Source organism: Equus caballus, chromosome 16 (genome assembly GCF_041296265.1).
Source record: "Equus caballus isolate H_3958 breed thoroughbred chromosome 16, TB-T2T, whole genome shotgun sequence".
NCBI lineage: Eukaryota > Metazoa > Chordata > Mammalia > Perissodactyla > Equidae > Equus > Equus caballus.
In genome coordinates, this window is record NC_091699.1 from 90830257 (window position 1) to 90846418 (window position 16162).

Sequence of the window (16162 nt, forward strand, 5' to 3'; positions counted from 1 at the left end):
TGAATTTCTTCTTGAATAGCTATCAAAATAAAAGCACGAGGAAGAATTACCATTCTAATACAGTTGCTAGTACAACTTTTCGAATCATTTTGCTATTTTTGGCTTGAACTCTCCAGAGCTTCCACTATGGGTAAAATAATTACATTTATTTTAATGTCTCTAGCCCTCCTATGCTAAGTCTGTCAATCAGGCTCTTTCCTGATGATGTTGTTCAGACTCTACAAGCCCAGTGAATTGTAATTCTATGCCATTTACCTGGATTTGAAACAAACCCAATACCTTTCCAGTCAACCTTCTCCTAGGAGGAGGACTAACTCCGTAATTCCAGAAGGATTTAAACACTACAGTGAGGAGGACAAGAGTTTCAGGATGCGACGAGAACGTGCAGGTTCTTTCAAATAGATGGGGAATATTTTCAAGCATGTTTTAAACTTAATAGATTTCCTATGCAAATGCAACAAAAACCATTTATGACTATCGGGCTGAATTCTAACATTATTACTTCTGCAAACAAATCCAACCCAATTTAGTGAAGGGGGGAGGGCTTACTAGGAAAATTTTAAATAGGTCAGCCTTTGCTGTACTGACTGGAAAAATACTGAATGGACTAATCTGACATTGCTATTCAACACCAGCGCTTAGACATAACCAAAATGGCTTTATGAAGGACAACATATTCAGTCTAATGTGTCTCCTTATGTTTGCCCAAGAAACTGGAAAATCTTCAGTAAAAACAGAAACAGCAGAAAACACCCAGTGGATGCATTATATGATGTGGTTGTGGACGTCTCCACTAACCACAGACATCTAATTATTCACCCTCACAGCAGAGTAACCAAAGGCATTATTCCATATTTGTTTTATACCAGAGATGAACTATTTTAGTGTGTCTATCATAAACATTGCTTTTCTTAAAGCACACACACACATACACACATTATATTTGGGAAAGGTAGCTTGTCTAGTAACTAAATGTAGTAAACCTGTGTAGGGGAGGAAGACATTTCCTCTACCCTCTCTGGGTTTGTCTGGCCGGGGAATGAATTAAATTCACGTGAGACAGAATAGCAGGAGAAAATTAAACAAAGCTTTATAACATGTATACATGGGAGGGGTCAGGCAAGCTGAGCAATTCGCCAAAATGGCTGAAGCCCCCACCTTAAATATCATCTCAGCTAACAACAAAGGAGGATGTTGGGGGTGGAGGGGGAGTCGATCATGGGAGATGACCACACAAGTACAGTAAACAAAATGCAGATTTAAGTCCTTGCCTTTGGCATTGATTAAGAGTTTCTAGAGATAAGGTCATCGGCCTCTTCTTCCTGGTAGAGAGGGAGATATCTTTACAGATGGAGATTTTCTTACAAATGTAAATGTCTCTTACAAAGGGTAAGTAAATTCTACTTTTCAGTTGCTTTCCTGTCTGCAAGGTAACCAGCGCTAAATAATCATGCCAAAGAGACATATGTTGGGGTGGTCAATTCCAGGCCCCCACACCTGATAAAGACCAAAATAATTTGTTTTATCCAATTTGTAGTCTGTGATATGTTTACTTATCTTTGCAATCTAAATATATCAAAAATTGTTTCCTATTTCCTTGAAGATACAGGTTATGGATAATGCACAATTGTGAGATTGGATTATCACCCCAAATCCTATGGTGTAGGTTAGTGCACCACTTATAATAACTTTTAACTCATTTCTCTCCAAACATCTGTGTAAAGTTTATATAACTACCTAACAATTCACATAAATCGCATTTAGGCCTTCATATAAAATTAATTATTGAATCAATGGATATGTTTCAAATTCTTCTTCTCTCTCTGGTACTTGAGATTATTACTCACTCTCTTCTTTCAGTTTTTTCTCCTGGCTACCTCTTAACCACCTGGACCCTGTTTGTCCCATCCACTCTCTTCTCACTCTATGCAGATTCTATGACAGTTCTTACGTTCTCCTGTGGAATGATGACTCTTAAATCAAGCATTCTGATCTTCACACCTCAAGAGCCACTGCCTACCAGATGTTTCCATTTAGGTGTCTCCCAAACACCTCTGGTCTCAGCCTGTGTACATTGGGCTTCTCACCTGCTTTCCCCATGCCACTCTCACCTGACAACAGCATCACCAGCTAATCAGGAACTCAATTAATCTTTTATGCTCTCCCTATTTTATCCCACATCTGATTTATCCTGAAGTCCTTTCAATTCTATCTTCCTAGTATCTTTTATCCCCTCTCCTATGACCTTCTTCGTTATGACCCCTCCTTTACTTAGGCTTCATCATTTTTCACGTTCAATATTGCCTTTCCCTGATTAAAACTCTTAAACAGCTCCTTGAAGTCTTTGAGAATCATTTGTGTTCCTACGGTTGGCTCACAACCTTTCCATAAGCTAGACTCTACTTGCATTTCTAGCTTTAATTTGAGGCAGCCCACTCCACCTATTCGTCCCACTTGCTGATCCCCTAAAAGGTAAGTTCTGTATTTCCCCTCCTTTTGCCTGTGCTGTCATCTCTTCATCTGGCTCAGTCATCAAAAAGCAGCTTTGTATTAGGCACCCTCAAATCATGTATTTGCTGGTCTTTTCTGACTAGAATTTTATGTCTTTGCTTTCATTTTTTTAATCTACAGCACCTACTCCAGCAACTGGTATGTGATAAATATATTTTTTTCAATACTAAAAACTTCTACCTAAGTGGCCTGCCTTGGGAAAATTATTTAAACTCTCTTTTCATCAGTTTCTTCACTGGCAAATAGGATATATAATAATATCTACCTTATAGTGTGTTTGGGAGGCAGAAGTTAATATATGTAAAGCATTTATAACCATACTTCATACATAATAAGTTCAAAACAGAGATATCAGATATTATTCTCATCAGTACTAGTTATGATTATTATTCCTCTGCTGGTCCTTTTCAGCCACCTCTTCTGGATTTTTCTCAGTGAATATTTCAAGTATTGTTTTCCTGCAACATCTCCAACAACACTCGCCTGCATGCCATTCCTCTTTACAGCAGTCTAAACACCCAGCAGCATTCAGAACATCTCCTTTTCCAGAATCGGTAACCGTTTTCAACTTCCTTTTCTCTGTCGACGCACCACTTGTTTGAATGAACCCTTTGGCACTAAGGCATAGATGGTAGGACAGCAGCTGCTACAACCAGATGGCTTGGGTTTGAGTCCCGGCTCTCCATTTGTGACTGGGTACTGTAGGGAAACAGACTTCGTTTCTCTAGGCCTCAGGTTCCGTAGCCATCCAATAGGGTTGAGAATACTACTTACCTCATAAGACCACTGGAAAATTAAATGAATTAGTAGTTTTAGCATACTTAGAATCTCATGTGGGAATAGTATGCTTTGAATAAATGTTAGTATGAACACATCCATTCAAGTGGCACAGCGCACTCTATTAGGAAGCATCATTGTCTAAAGTATTTTTAGAATATGGTCATTTATGCCAAATTGGGCTTTCACAATCACATGCAAAAATTTTGTCAGCACATGAGACCTAGAAAAGACATTAAAAATAGTACTTCCAGAACCCTTGTTTGACAAATGAGGAAATAAAGGCCTAGATACATTAAATGGTTTGTCGTCTTCAACTGGGCTAATTCATAGGCTTCTGCACCAACCTCCAATGTCTGATATTTGGCTAGTGCTGGCAACAGAGCGTTGTTGCACACAGAGAGAGCACTGGCCTTCTGGTGTGTCCCACATCATCATTGTACACAGGGAAATGTCTGGACTATCACAACGCACAGGTAATGCTGGCCTTCCGCTGCACCAAACTGACATAGCACCAGGGAGAAAGGCAGAATACAGGGCAGTAAAAAGCAGAGAGCATGAAGCTGACTGCTTGGGTTCAAATCCACCTTCCGCCACTTAGTAACCATCTGCCCGTGGGCAACTTACTAAGTTCTCCATGCCTCTATTTCTTTACATACAAAACAGGGGATATTGGAAGCGCCAAAAGAATCATTTGTTCAGAGTTAAAACGAATTAGTGTATACATACAAAAAACTTAGACCGTGCTCCGCGTGTAGTAGCACCATGTAAGTTCTGCTGGGTTTTATTGCAAACACACACAGCTACATGAACATTGCTGAAATCTTTTTGTTATTGCTTCAAAGTCAGCACTGTGCATCCTGTACTAAAATTCAGCAAGCTTCCTATCTTTCCCCCAAGGGTCATTGGCTGCTGAGAACTAATGACTTTTTTATTTTAAATAATTTAAAAATAAATCTTATCACATTCATGCTTTATTAAAATGAAGCTTAGTTTTTACCTAGGTAGTTCACTTGGCTTAAGATTCTGTAAGACAGTAGGTCATTTTCCAAGGTGGTGGTACCAGTGGTAGAATCACCAAGAAGTGAAGGAAGCTTACATTTCAGAACCCCTCAGCTTCCCAGGCTCCTCCAAGTCTGCGGGAGGGGGGAGGAATGTGTTCACTAAGTAAATATTTTAGTTTCCAAAAGTTGTATATGTTTATGTTCTTTTTTAAAAAGAAGACACCCCAAATTGTATAAGCTTCGTGTAGCACAAAGTGTAGATTCGCCCTTGGGTAGTATTGACATCATTGGCATATCTGTATGCAAATGGGACAGAAGAACTATCACATGACAGTGGTCCCTTCTGTACTGGTATCTGGGAAGATTTCCATTCTTTGATTTGAAATACAGCCATTATTTGCAGGAAATTCCTGTCTGAAGGCCTCAGACTGAACCCCATCATCCCTGACATAGTCAGGAGCCTTGTGTTTTATGTATTATTTTCCTGCAGCCCATAGATTTGGTGCATCAATTGAAATGTGCCTTAGGTCAACTGCATTGCAATTCTTTTTTCCACTGCCACCAGTAGGCCCGTCATAGCTGCTGTTTGATTGCCTTGTTTTCCTGGTGATTTTGGAGTCTTCAGATATGTTCCCATCACTACTAGGATTTTCACAAAACAGTACATCCCTGAGACCAAGAATTCTATAATACACAAGCATGTACGCATGTACACATGCATTCACACAGAATTCACTTCATTTTCCATTGCCTTCCTTTGAATTCTTTGTACTCTGTAGAAAAATATTCATGTGCCCAAGATATTGCTACTTCTGCTTCTGACACCAACACCGCAATCTTTGAGCTGTAAAATTAAAGACACTAACCACAAAACATTCTGTATATTTGCAACGGAAAATAAGAGAATTCCTAGTCTGCAAGCTGTTGTGTATTAAACTGGAGCTACACCTGTTTTTCTCTTGCTTATACCAGGCTTTGGGGAAGTCAGAACCAGCTGGAGGCTGCCACTGCATTGTGAAGGATTATTCTCTTCTGGTTATTATTACTCAGATACTGTTGCTCACACTGTTGAAATAATCTTGCATCTGCAAAACGTGCTCCAGGGGAACAACAGCAGTTCCGTTACTGGGAAAGGTGCTGGAGATTGTTTGTGGTTAGCTGCTGGTTCCTGTTCAGCTGGTTATGTGCTTGATTCTACAAACCTCACAGAGTGAGTTCTTACTGCCGAATAAAAAGCACGGAATTTTGTTGTAAAATAGGAAGTGGAAGAGAAGGAACTTCCTTGACTGACAATTCCAATTCTGCCATTTCTTTAATGCTAGCCTATTGGCGATGTTATAATACAGAAGCTAGCCCTGCAACTTCACCTTGTCCTACGGAGCATTTCCTGACTGTGGACCTGAACGCTCTGATATGTTCTCCTAATCCAAGTAGCCACAAGTTAGACAATTCATTATCCTCAGTGTACCAGAACTATCTGTAAACCAATCATGTCCACAGCTCTACTTAATAGAAAGAATTAGTCATGAAATATTTTAAGGACTTAAATTTTCCTTTATATTAGTATTCACATTTCGGTCATTATCAGACTTTACTAATTCCTTGTAACACAAGAAACCTTGTAGACTTACAAAGAGAAAGACTAATGTGATGGATTGGCACAATGGGTCTTATCTACCTTCCTTCATGTGTTCCCTCAGGCTGCCTTTTCCAGGTCTAAATATCTGGAGGCCTCATTGCTACTACACACGTCCTCCGCCATGGTAGCCTCTTGGCATTGCTAGAGTCGTATCTTTGCAAAATCATAAACATGCCAAAGTGGAACTATGAGGGCACACGTACGTTCTAAATTGTTTCTGAATCACAGTTGCTAGGAGGGGTGTCCTTTGCATATTAAAACACGTGAAATAGTTAACTGTCCTTTAAACATTTACTAAGGTTTTTTCCCTCTCATCTGAAGAACATTTATTTTCATGATAAAAAACAATAATGTCCAGGATTTACCAAGACCAATTGAAGGAGAATGGAGGTAGAGGTAGGGGAAAGGATTAGTAATTATCCTGTGCAGCCAGGTTGAAAATCCTAATCAATATTTGTGGCCAGTATGTAACCTGGGAAGGCAAAGCTTTGCTTCCACAGTAAAATTTAATGAGACTTAATGAGATCCATAATACACTTTTATTTTGTCCCCCAAAAAGTCCTATTAAGCTGTTCAAAAAGCAATACCTTGAATTTTACATGTTTATTATATTGTAATCAAGCTTCACAATTCATGATTGTATTTATTTTGATAGAAGAATAGGATAAAAGTAAAATGTTAGTTGACTCTAGCATACATTAAATATATGGGCAGAGGCAAATTCTACGATCATTCATCAAGGTTACTGTTTATGTCCCTAAACTTAAGACCTGCTAATGCTCTTAAAGTAGCCCCACAATTTTCCTAAATAATTTGGCCCAGTGCCTTAGATGTTTCCCTCGGACAGTGTCAACAAGACCCCAAACATGGGAAAGCTCATACTGATTCCTCATCGAGAGAGAGAAAAGCTCTGCTGACTTTGGAAGTGCTTCATTATAGACACTCTAAGCTTGTCAAAGAATGCTGGTTTCTATAGCAAACAGAGCCCTCTTTCTGTCCTTTCCATTTAAAAAGTAAAGATGGATTAGAATATGCAAATACAGAAAGATATGCAGGTCATTTTTTCTTTTCTTTACCTTTGTCACGGTAAATTAAAATTTAATTTTTTTAAATGCTGAGAGTAAGCACTCTTTCATTTACTTTTGGCTTTATTTTGCTAGAAGCTTGACTTTATCACTACCTATTTAATGATAATATTATTTATTTTCATCTAGGGTTTTTATATTAAAGAGAGGTCTGCAGTACTTAGCTACCCACACCCACACCAGCCTTGGGAGGAAACAACCAATGTGTTCTAAAATAGATGACCTCACTTTCTTGACAACTGACTGGAGAGGGGGAGGAGGCTGACCCACAGGCAGTTATTCACAGGGCATTAACTCACCTATGACCAGGTGTGCCCACGAGAGATCTATTATACTAGATAAAACCAACACACCCAATCAGAATCTGAAAGGCACTTTGTAAAACCATTTGAACGCTTTCATTGTGTTTCTCACTCACTAAGCCATCTTCCAATAGGTTGCCTTTTTGTGATTTTCCACATTACAAAGAAATTTGCTTGCCCTGATGTACTGGTCTGACTCTGTACTTTTGTATATTTCACTGTGAATTAATAAACTGTCATGCACCGAGGTAAGCAAGTCTGTCTTCTGGGAGATAGATCAAAACTTACTGCTAACAGAAAGTCAGGTTGCAGAGCATACAATACTTAACACCCACCAACCTCGAGAGCAGTACTTCTCAATCTTTAAATCTACACAGAAATCACCAAATGCTGCCACTTATTCCATAAGCTGTGCAAGACTCTACAGAACCTTGCTATTCAAAGTGTGGTCTTCAGTCCAGTAGCATCACATGGGAGCTTGTTAGAAATGCAAAATCTTAGGCCTTACCCCAGATGGACTGATCAGAATCTTTATCTTGACTTCAGTGATTTTCTGCACAGTAATAATTGAGAAGCACTGCTCTAAGACCAGCCGTTGTCAAAGGACTGCCAACATCCAACAGCATCATCTGGGAACTTACTAGAAATGCAAATTCTCAGACTCCAGCTGAGATCTAGTGAATCCAAATCTATGGGACAGGGGCCCAGTAATCTGTTCTAAGAAGCCTTTCAGGCGATTCTGTGGCAGGTGAAAGTCTGAGAATCCCTGCACTAGAACAGTGGTTCCCAAGCTTTGCTGCACCAGGAGAGAATCACCTTTTGAATGACCAGGAGAGCTTTTAAAATCCCTGATGGCCATATCATGTCTTACAAATTCAATCAGAGTTCCTGGGGATGAGAGACAGACATTGTTCTTTTTTAAAGTTCCCAGGTGATTTCAGTGGGCAATAAAGTTCAGGAACCAATGCTTATACTATAGTAAATTCACCAACACAAATGGCAATTCCAGCAGAGGTTCTCTACTTTAAAATCCATACTGGAATCACCTGCTTGATGCCAAAGCCCCATGCCCAGATATGCTGATTAATTATTCTGAAAATCAGGATTCTTTTCTCCTTTTAATTTTTTTTTTAATTTACAAAAAGAAAACCTCATTATTTGTCTCATACTGTTCTATGGGTCTTCACAAGTGCATAAAGTCATATTTCCACCTCCAAAGTCATTGATTCAGAACAGTTTCATCATCCACAAATCTTCTCCTGCTGTCCTTTTCTGCTCAACCCTTCCTCTGACCTTCAGCCCCTGCAGCTACTGGGTTTGTGTGTGTTTCAGTTAGGGTAATTTCTGTTGGTCTAACTTCAAGTTAATTGATTCTTTCTTCATCTGTGTCGAGTCTACTGATGAGCCAGTCAAAGGCATTTTTGATCTCTGTTACTGAGTGTCCACTATCTAGTATTTCCATTTGTTAAACATCTCTGCTGAAAGTTTGCATCTGACGTTACGTGCTGTCCAACTTCTCCCTTAGAGCTTTTAATGCAGCACATGTTATTATTCTAGGTTCTGGGTCAGAAAGTTTCAATATCTACGTCATACTTAACAAGGGGCAATTCTGTTTCTTGGCAGTGTGTTTTTTCTTCTTACCTATTTTATGCATCGTGATTTTTTGTTAAAAATGGCCTGCTGTGAAAGATAGCACAGGCTGAAGTAAATAGGTTTTATACCTGGAAATGAGCACTCCTTTCCTTCTTCTAGGCCTTTAGTGTGGGGTTTGTTTTAATCGTCAGATGTTGGTCTGGCTGTAGGGTTTGTGGAAGCCATGCTTGCCCTCAGTGAACCATATGTTTTAAATTTCTCAGTACTAGCTTGGCGGTGTGGGAGCTGGTTTGCCAGAAGGTTTTTCGTCATCATCCCCTGTGTGTTACCTCTCGGAGTGGGTCTGTCTTCACGTTCTTGCAACAGTCCCGGCAGGATTCCAGTCTTACTTCTTACTTGACCTTGTTGACCTGATGGTGGAGGGCATGCAGGGGGTGTTCTATTTTGTTCTAGTTAAGACTCAGTCTTAGGAAGGCACTGTGCCACTGGGTCTTAGAGATGTGGACTTCCCAATGCTCCTGCTTCACTCCCAGCTATTATTGCCCCTTCTTCCAGTGATAACATTTTTTTCCTGTTTTCCTCCCCTATCTACAACGGGCTTACACTAGTGCTATAAGGCAGATTAAGGCTCTGTCTCATAAGAGATATAGGAGAGAAGAGGCCAGGTGGAAATTTGTGCCATCACACAGCAGCTGTTGTCCCTCTCCCCAGCCTTGGGCCATCAAGAATGCCTTGTCAGAATTCTCACCAATCTCTTTGGATCTGTTGGGATCTGTGGATAAAAATATGCAAGGGAGCCAGACTGTCCCCACATCTGTGGCCCCCAGGGGCTCCACAATGTCTTGCCAGCCTACATTCATCCTCCACCAATTTGTTACCTATGCTAGCTGAATTCTCCTTTCTTGTATCTTCTTACTATATCTGCCCCAAGGAAGCAAATGATCAGGTCTTGTGTGTCCCTGCACGCACCTGTCTTTTCTTAATATTTTGGACTAGTTGGTTGCCCTGCAACCTCAACTCTCTGATAGGTTCAAGAAAAGCCGTGAACTTGCAGTATGTTCATCTCTTTTTGTTGTAAGAGTGTGTGTGACACCCTTGTCTCTGCATTCTAAAACAGAAACCGGAAGGCTGGCAATCAGAATTTTAAAAGCATCCCAGGGGATTTTAATGTGCACTCAAGGTTGGGGACCACTGCCTTTTAAGAATGAGCTTTGAAGCCGGCTAGATTCCTCCAATCAGAACATTTCTGCCTTGCCTTTTACTGGTCATGCTGTACCACTCAAAATAGTTATAGGAGATGCTTTTTAGGCCAAAATCAGGTTAATTAATGGCACTAAGTTAATCTGCTTCCTCGTGTTTCCTCCCCAATTTATAATATAGCACTTTCCATAAGGCTATTAGCTTAATTTTTTTTAAACATTTTTATTGAGTTTATGATAGTTTACAACCTTGTGAAGTTTCAGTTGTACATTATTGTTTGTCAGTAGTGTTATAGGTGCACCACTTCACCCTTTGTGCCCACCCCCCAAACCCTTTCCCCTGGTAGCCACTAATCTGTTCTCTTTGTCTACATGTTTAACTTCCACATGTGAGTGGAGTCATACAGACATTGTCTTTCTCTATCTGGCTTATTTCACTTAACATAATTCCCTCAAGGTCCATCCACGTTGTTGTGAATGGGACTATTTCATTCTTTTTTAAGGCTGAGTAGTATTCCATTGTATATATATATATATACCATATCTTCCTTATCCAATCATCACTCAATGGGCACTTTGGTTGCTTCTACGTCTTGGCTATTGTAAATAATGCTGTAATGAACATAGTGGTGCATGGGACTTTTGGAATTGCTGATTTCAAGTTCTTTGGGTATATACCCAATAGTGGGATGGCTGGGTCATATGGTAGTTCTATTTTTAATTTTTTGAGAAATCCCCATACTGTTTTCCATAGTGGTTGCACCAGTTTGCATTCCCACCAGCAGTGTATGAGGGTTCCTTTTTCTCCACAACCTCTCCAACATTTGTTACTTTTTGCTTTGGTCATTTTTGCCATTATAATGGGTGTTGGGTGACATCTTAGTGTAGTGTTGATTTGCATTTCTCTGATGATCAGTGATGATGAACATCTTTTCATGTGCCTACTGGCCATCCGGATATCTTCTTTAGAGATATTTTTTTGGAGAAATATCTTCTTTGGAGAAACCCCATTTTTTGATGGGGTTGTTTGATTTTTTGTTGTTGAGTTGTGTGAGTTATTTATATATGATGGAGATTAACCCTTTGTCAGATATATGACTTGCAAGTATTTTTTCCCAATTAATAGGGTTTTTTTTTTGTTGTTTCAATCTGGTTTTCCCTTGCCTTGAAGAAGCTCTTTAGTCTGATGAAGTCCCATTTGTTTATTCTTTCTATTGCTTCCCTTGTCTGAGAAGATATGGTGTCCCAAAAGATCCTTTTAATACTGATGTCAAAGAGTGTACTGCCTCTATTTTCTTCTAGAAACCTTATGGTTTCAGGTCTTATCTTTAGGTCTTTGATCTGTTTTGAGTTTATTTTTGTGAATGGTAAAAAAGAATGGTCAATTTTCATTCTTTTACATGTGGCTGTCCAGTTTTCCCAGCACCATTTGTTGAAAAGACTTTCTTTTCTTCATTGTATGCCCTCAGCTCCTTTGTCGAAGATTAGCTGTCCATAGATGTGTGGTTTTATTTCTGGGATTTCAATTATGTTCCATTCATCTGTGCACATGTTTTTGTACCAGTACCATGCTGTTTTGATTACTGTAGCTTTGTAGTATGTTTTGAAGTCAGGGGTTGTGATGCCTCCAGCTTTGTTCTTTTTTCTCAGGATTGCTTTAGCAATTCAGGGTCTTTTGTTGCCCCATATGAATTTTAGGATTCTTTGTTGTATTTCTGTAAAGAACATCATTGGGATTCTGATTGGGATTGCATTGAATCTATAGATTGCTTTAGGTAGTATGGACATTTTAACTATGTTTATTCTTCCAATCCATGTGCATGGAATGTCTTTCCATCTCTTTATGTCGTCATCCATTTGCTTTAGGAAAGTCTTATAGTTTTTCGTTGTATAGGTCTTTCACTTCCTTAGTTAAATTCACCCCAAGGTATTTTATTCTTTTTGTTGCAATTGTGAATGGTATTGTGTTCTTGAGTTCTTTTTCTGTTAGGTCATTATTAGAGTATAGAAATGCTACTGATTTATGTAAGTTGATTTTGTACTCTGTAACTTTGCTGTAGTTGTTCATTATTACTAAAAGCTTTCCAATGGATTCTTTGGGGTTTTCTATATATAAGATCATGTCATCTGCAAACAACAAGAGTTTCACTTCTTCTCTCCCTATTTGGGTTCCTTTTATTCCTTTCTCTTGCCTAATTGCTCTGTCCAAAACCTCCAGTACTATGTTGAATACGAGGGGTGATAGAGGGCATCCTTGTCTCATTCCTGTTCTCAGGGGCATGGCGCTCAGTTTTTGCCCATTAAGCATGATGTTGGCTGTGGGTTTGTCATATACGGCCTATATTATGTTGAGGTTATTTTCTTCTATCCCCATTTTGTTCAGAGTTTTTATCATAAATGGCTGTTGGATCTTATCAAATGCTTTCTCTGCATCTATTGAGAAGATCATGTGTTTTTATTCCTCAATTTTGTTGATGTGGTGTATCACATTGATTGATTTGCAAATGTTGAACCATTCCTATGTCCCTTGTATGAGTCCCACTTGATTATGATGTATGATCTTTTTGATGTATTGCTGAATTCTGGTTGCCAAAACTTTTTTGAGAATTTTTGCATCTATTTTCATCATTGATATTGGCCTGTAGTTCTCCTTTTTCGTGCTGTCCTTGTCAGGCTTTGGTATCAGAGTGATGTTGGCCTTGTAGAATGTGTTAGGAAGCGTTCCATCCTCCCTAATTTTTTGGAATAGCTTGATAAGTACAGGTATTAAATCCTCTCTGAAAGTCTGCTAGAATTCCCCAAGAGAGCCGTCTGGTCCTGGGTTTTTATTCTTTGGGATGCTTTTGATTGCTGTTTCAATCTCTTTCCTTGTGATTGGTCTGTTCAGATTGTCTGTTTCTTCTTGACTTAGCTTTGTGAGATTGTAAGAGTCTAAGAATTTATCCATTTCCTCTAGGTTATCCATGTTGTTGGCCTATAGTTTTTCGTAGTATTCTCTTATAATCCGTTGTATTTCTGTGGAGTCTGTTGTTATTTCTTCTCTTTCATTTCTGGTTTTGTTTATTTGAGCATTCTCTCTTTTTTTCTTTGTAAGTCTGGCTAGGAGTTTGTCAATTTTATTTATCTTCTCAAAGAACCAGCTCTTTGTTTCATTGATCCTTTCTACTGCCTTTTTTGTTTCAATAGCATTTATTTCTGCTCTGATTTTTATTATTTCTCTCCTTCTGCTGACTTTGGGCTTTGTTTGTTCTTCTTTCTCTAATTCAGTTAAGTGTAATTTGAGATTGCTTATTTGGGATTTTTCTTGTTTGTTAAGGTATGCCTGTATTGTGATGAATTTCCCTCTTAATACAGCTTTTTCTGTATCCCATATGAGTTGGTATGGCATGTTATTGTTTTCATTTGTCTCCAGATATTTTTTGATTTCTTCTTTAATTTCTTCAGTGATCCATTGCTTGTTCAATAGTAAATTGTTTAGTCTCCACATCTTTGTCCATTGCTCAGCTTTTTTCTTGTAATTAATTTCTAGCTTTGTAGCATTATGATTGGAGAAGATGCTTTTTACTATTTCAATTTTTTTAAATTTATAGAGGCTTCCCTTGTTTCCCAACATATGGTCTATCCTTGAGAATGTACCATGTGCACTTGGGAAGAATGTGTATTCTGCTGTTTTTGGATGGAGTGTTCTATATATGTCTATTAAGTCCAACTATTTTAGGTTTTCATTTAATTCCACTGTTTCCTTGTTGATTTTCTGTCTGTGTGATCTGTCCATTGATGTGAGTGGGGTGTTGAGGTCCCCTTCTATTATTGTGTTATTTTTGATGTCTTCTTTTAGGTTTGTTAATAGTTGCTTTATGAACTTTGGTGCTCCTGTTTTGGGTGCATAGACATTTATAAGCATTATTTCTTCTTGATGTAGTGTCCCTTTGATCATCATATACTGCCCCTCTTTGTCTCTCTTTACCTGCTTTATCTTGAAATCTACCTTGTCTGATATAAGTATTGCGACACCTGCTTTCTTTTGTTTGCCATTAACTTGGAATATCATCTTCTACCCCTTCACTCTGAGCCTATATTTGTCATTGGAGCTGAGATGTGTTTCCTGGAGGGAACAAATGGTTGGATCTTGTTCTTTAATCCATCTTGCCACTCTGTCTTTTTATTGGAGAGTTCAATCCTTTTACATTGAGGGTGATTATTGATGAATGTGGGCTTAATGCTGTCATTCTGTCACTCATTTTCCAGTTTGCCCAAGTTTCCTTTGTTTCTCCTCCAGTGTGTTTTGGTCTACCCATTGACTTCTGCAGTTTCTTATGCTGTGTTTCTTAGTTTTTTCCTTGTTTATTTTTTGTGTCTCTGTTCTGCTTTTTAGTTTAGTGGCTGCTCAGAAGTTTGTATTCAGAATCTCGTGCATAACGTAGTCCATTTTCTGATGGCCTCTCATTTCCTTAGTCTAAACTGACTCAGTCCCTTTCCTTCTCCCCTCCTAAGTTATTATTCATATCTTATTCCAACTTGTGTTGTGAGTTTGTGGTTATAGTGACAAGATTGTCTTTGTTTTTGGTGTTTTCCTTCCCTTTATGCTAATGCTATAGTTGAATATTTGCTATCCTATTCTGATTCTATCTGTTTGTCTACTTACTCTGTGTTTTGTGACCCTTTCCTCCTTTTTTTTCTCTTTTCAGGTATGAGGGCCTTCTTGAGGATTTCTTGTGAGGGGGTCTCATGGCTATGAAGTGCCTTAGCTTTTGTTTGTCTGGGAAAATTTAATTTCTCCTTCATATCTGAAGGATATTTTTGCTGGATAGAGTATTCTTGGCTGAAGATTTTTATCTTTTAAAGTTTTGAATATGTCATTCCATTCTCTCCTAGCTTATAAGGTTTCTGCAGAGAAATCCGCTGAAAGTCTGATAGGGGTTCCTTTGTAGGTTATTTTCTTCTGCCTTGCTGCCCTGAGTATTCTTTCTTTGTCATTCATTTTTGCCAGTTTTACTACTATATATCTTGCAGTAGATCTTTTTACATTGACAAATTTAGGAGATCTGAAAGCTTCCTCCACACACATTTCTCTCTCACTCCCTAGATTTGAGAAGTTCTCTGCTATTATTTCTTTCTTTTTTTTTTCTTAAAGATTGGCACCTGAGCTAACAACTGTGGCCAATCTCTTTTTTTTCTTTTTCTGCTTTATCTCCCCAAATCCCCCCTGGTACATAGTTGTATATCTTAGTTGCAGGTCCTTCTAGTTGTGGCATATGGGATGCTGCCTCAACATGGCCTGACAAGCAGTGCCATGTCTGCGCCCAGGATCTGAACCCTGGGCCACTGCAGCGGAGTACACAAACTTAACCACTCGGCCACGGGGCCGGCCCTTCTGGTATTATTTCTTTGAGCATGCTTTCTGCTCTATTCTCCTTCTCTTCACCTTCTTGGATACCTATAATTCTTATCTTGCATTTCCTCATTGAGTCAGCTATTTCTCGGAGATTTTCTTCATTTGTTTTTAGTCTTAGTTCTCTCTCCTCTGTCTGGAACCATTCAACATGTCTACCTTCGATTATGCTGATTCACTGCTCTATTTTGTCCACATGAGCATTCAGGGAATCTGTATTTTGTTTTATCTCTTCCATTGTGTTTTGCATCTCTAGTATTTCTGATTGATTCTTCTTTATAGTTTCAATCTCTTCTGTGAAGTAGCTCCAGAACTCGTTGAATTGTTTCTCTATATTTTATTTTACCTCATTGAGTTTTTTGATGTTAGCTATTCTGAATTCGTTGTTATTTAGTTTACTTATTTCTGAGTCTTCAGTACATAATTCTGGTTATTTATTGTTTTCCCTCTGGTCTGGAGATTTAATGAATTGCCGGATGCCAGAAGAACACTATTTCCCCTTTGTGATATTATTTGGTTGCAGCAGTTACAGCCTATTGCCACTAGATGGGGGTTGATAGCTGTGTATTCTGAGCCCTCTCCCTTCAGCTGAGATGGCAGGGCACAGTGTGGATTAGAGGGGGGAGACACTTTCTCTTGCGTGCAGACCTGGGTTTCCTG

General features: G+C 38.9%; 1 long non-coding RNA gene across 1 annotated transcript in view; it reads right to left on the reverse strand.

Moving 5' to 3' along the window:
* Nucleotides 1-903: 903 nt before the first annotated feature.
* The window catches only part of LOC138918131 (uncharacterized), a 37699-nt gene continuing 22440 nt past the window's right edge, over nucleotides 904-16162 (reverse strand). Inside the window, exons 2-3 of the long non-coding RNA XR_011427127.1 lie at nucleotides 4289-4424; nucleotides 904-3297 (exon numbers count right to left, since the gene is read on the reverse strand). This is a non-coding gene — a long non-coding RNA (uncharacterized lncRNA). The remainder of the gene's footprint in view (nucleotides 3298-4288; nucleotides 4425-16162) is intronic.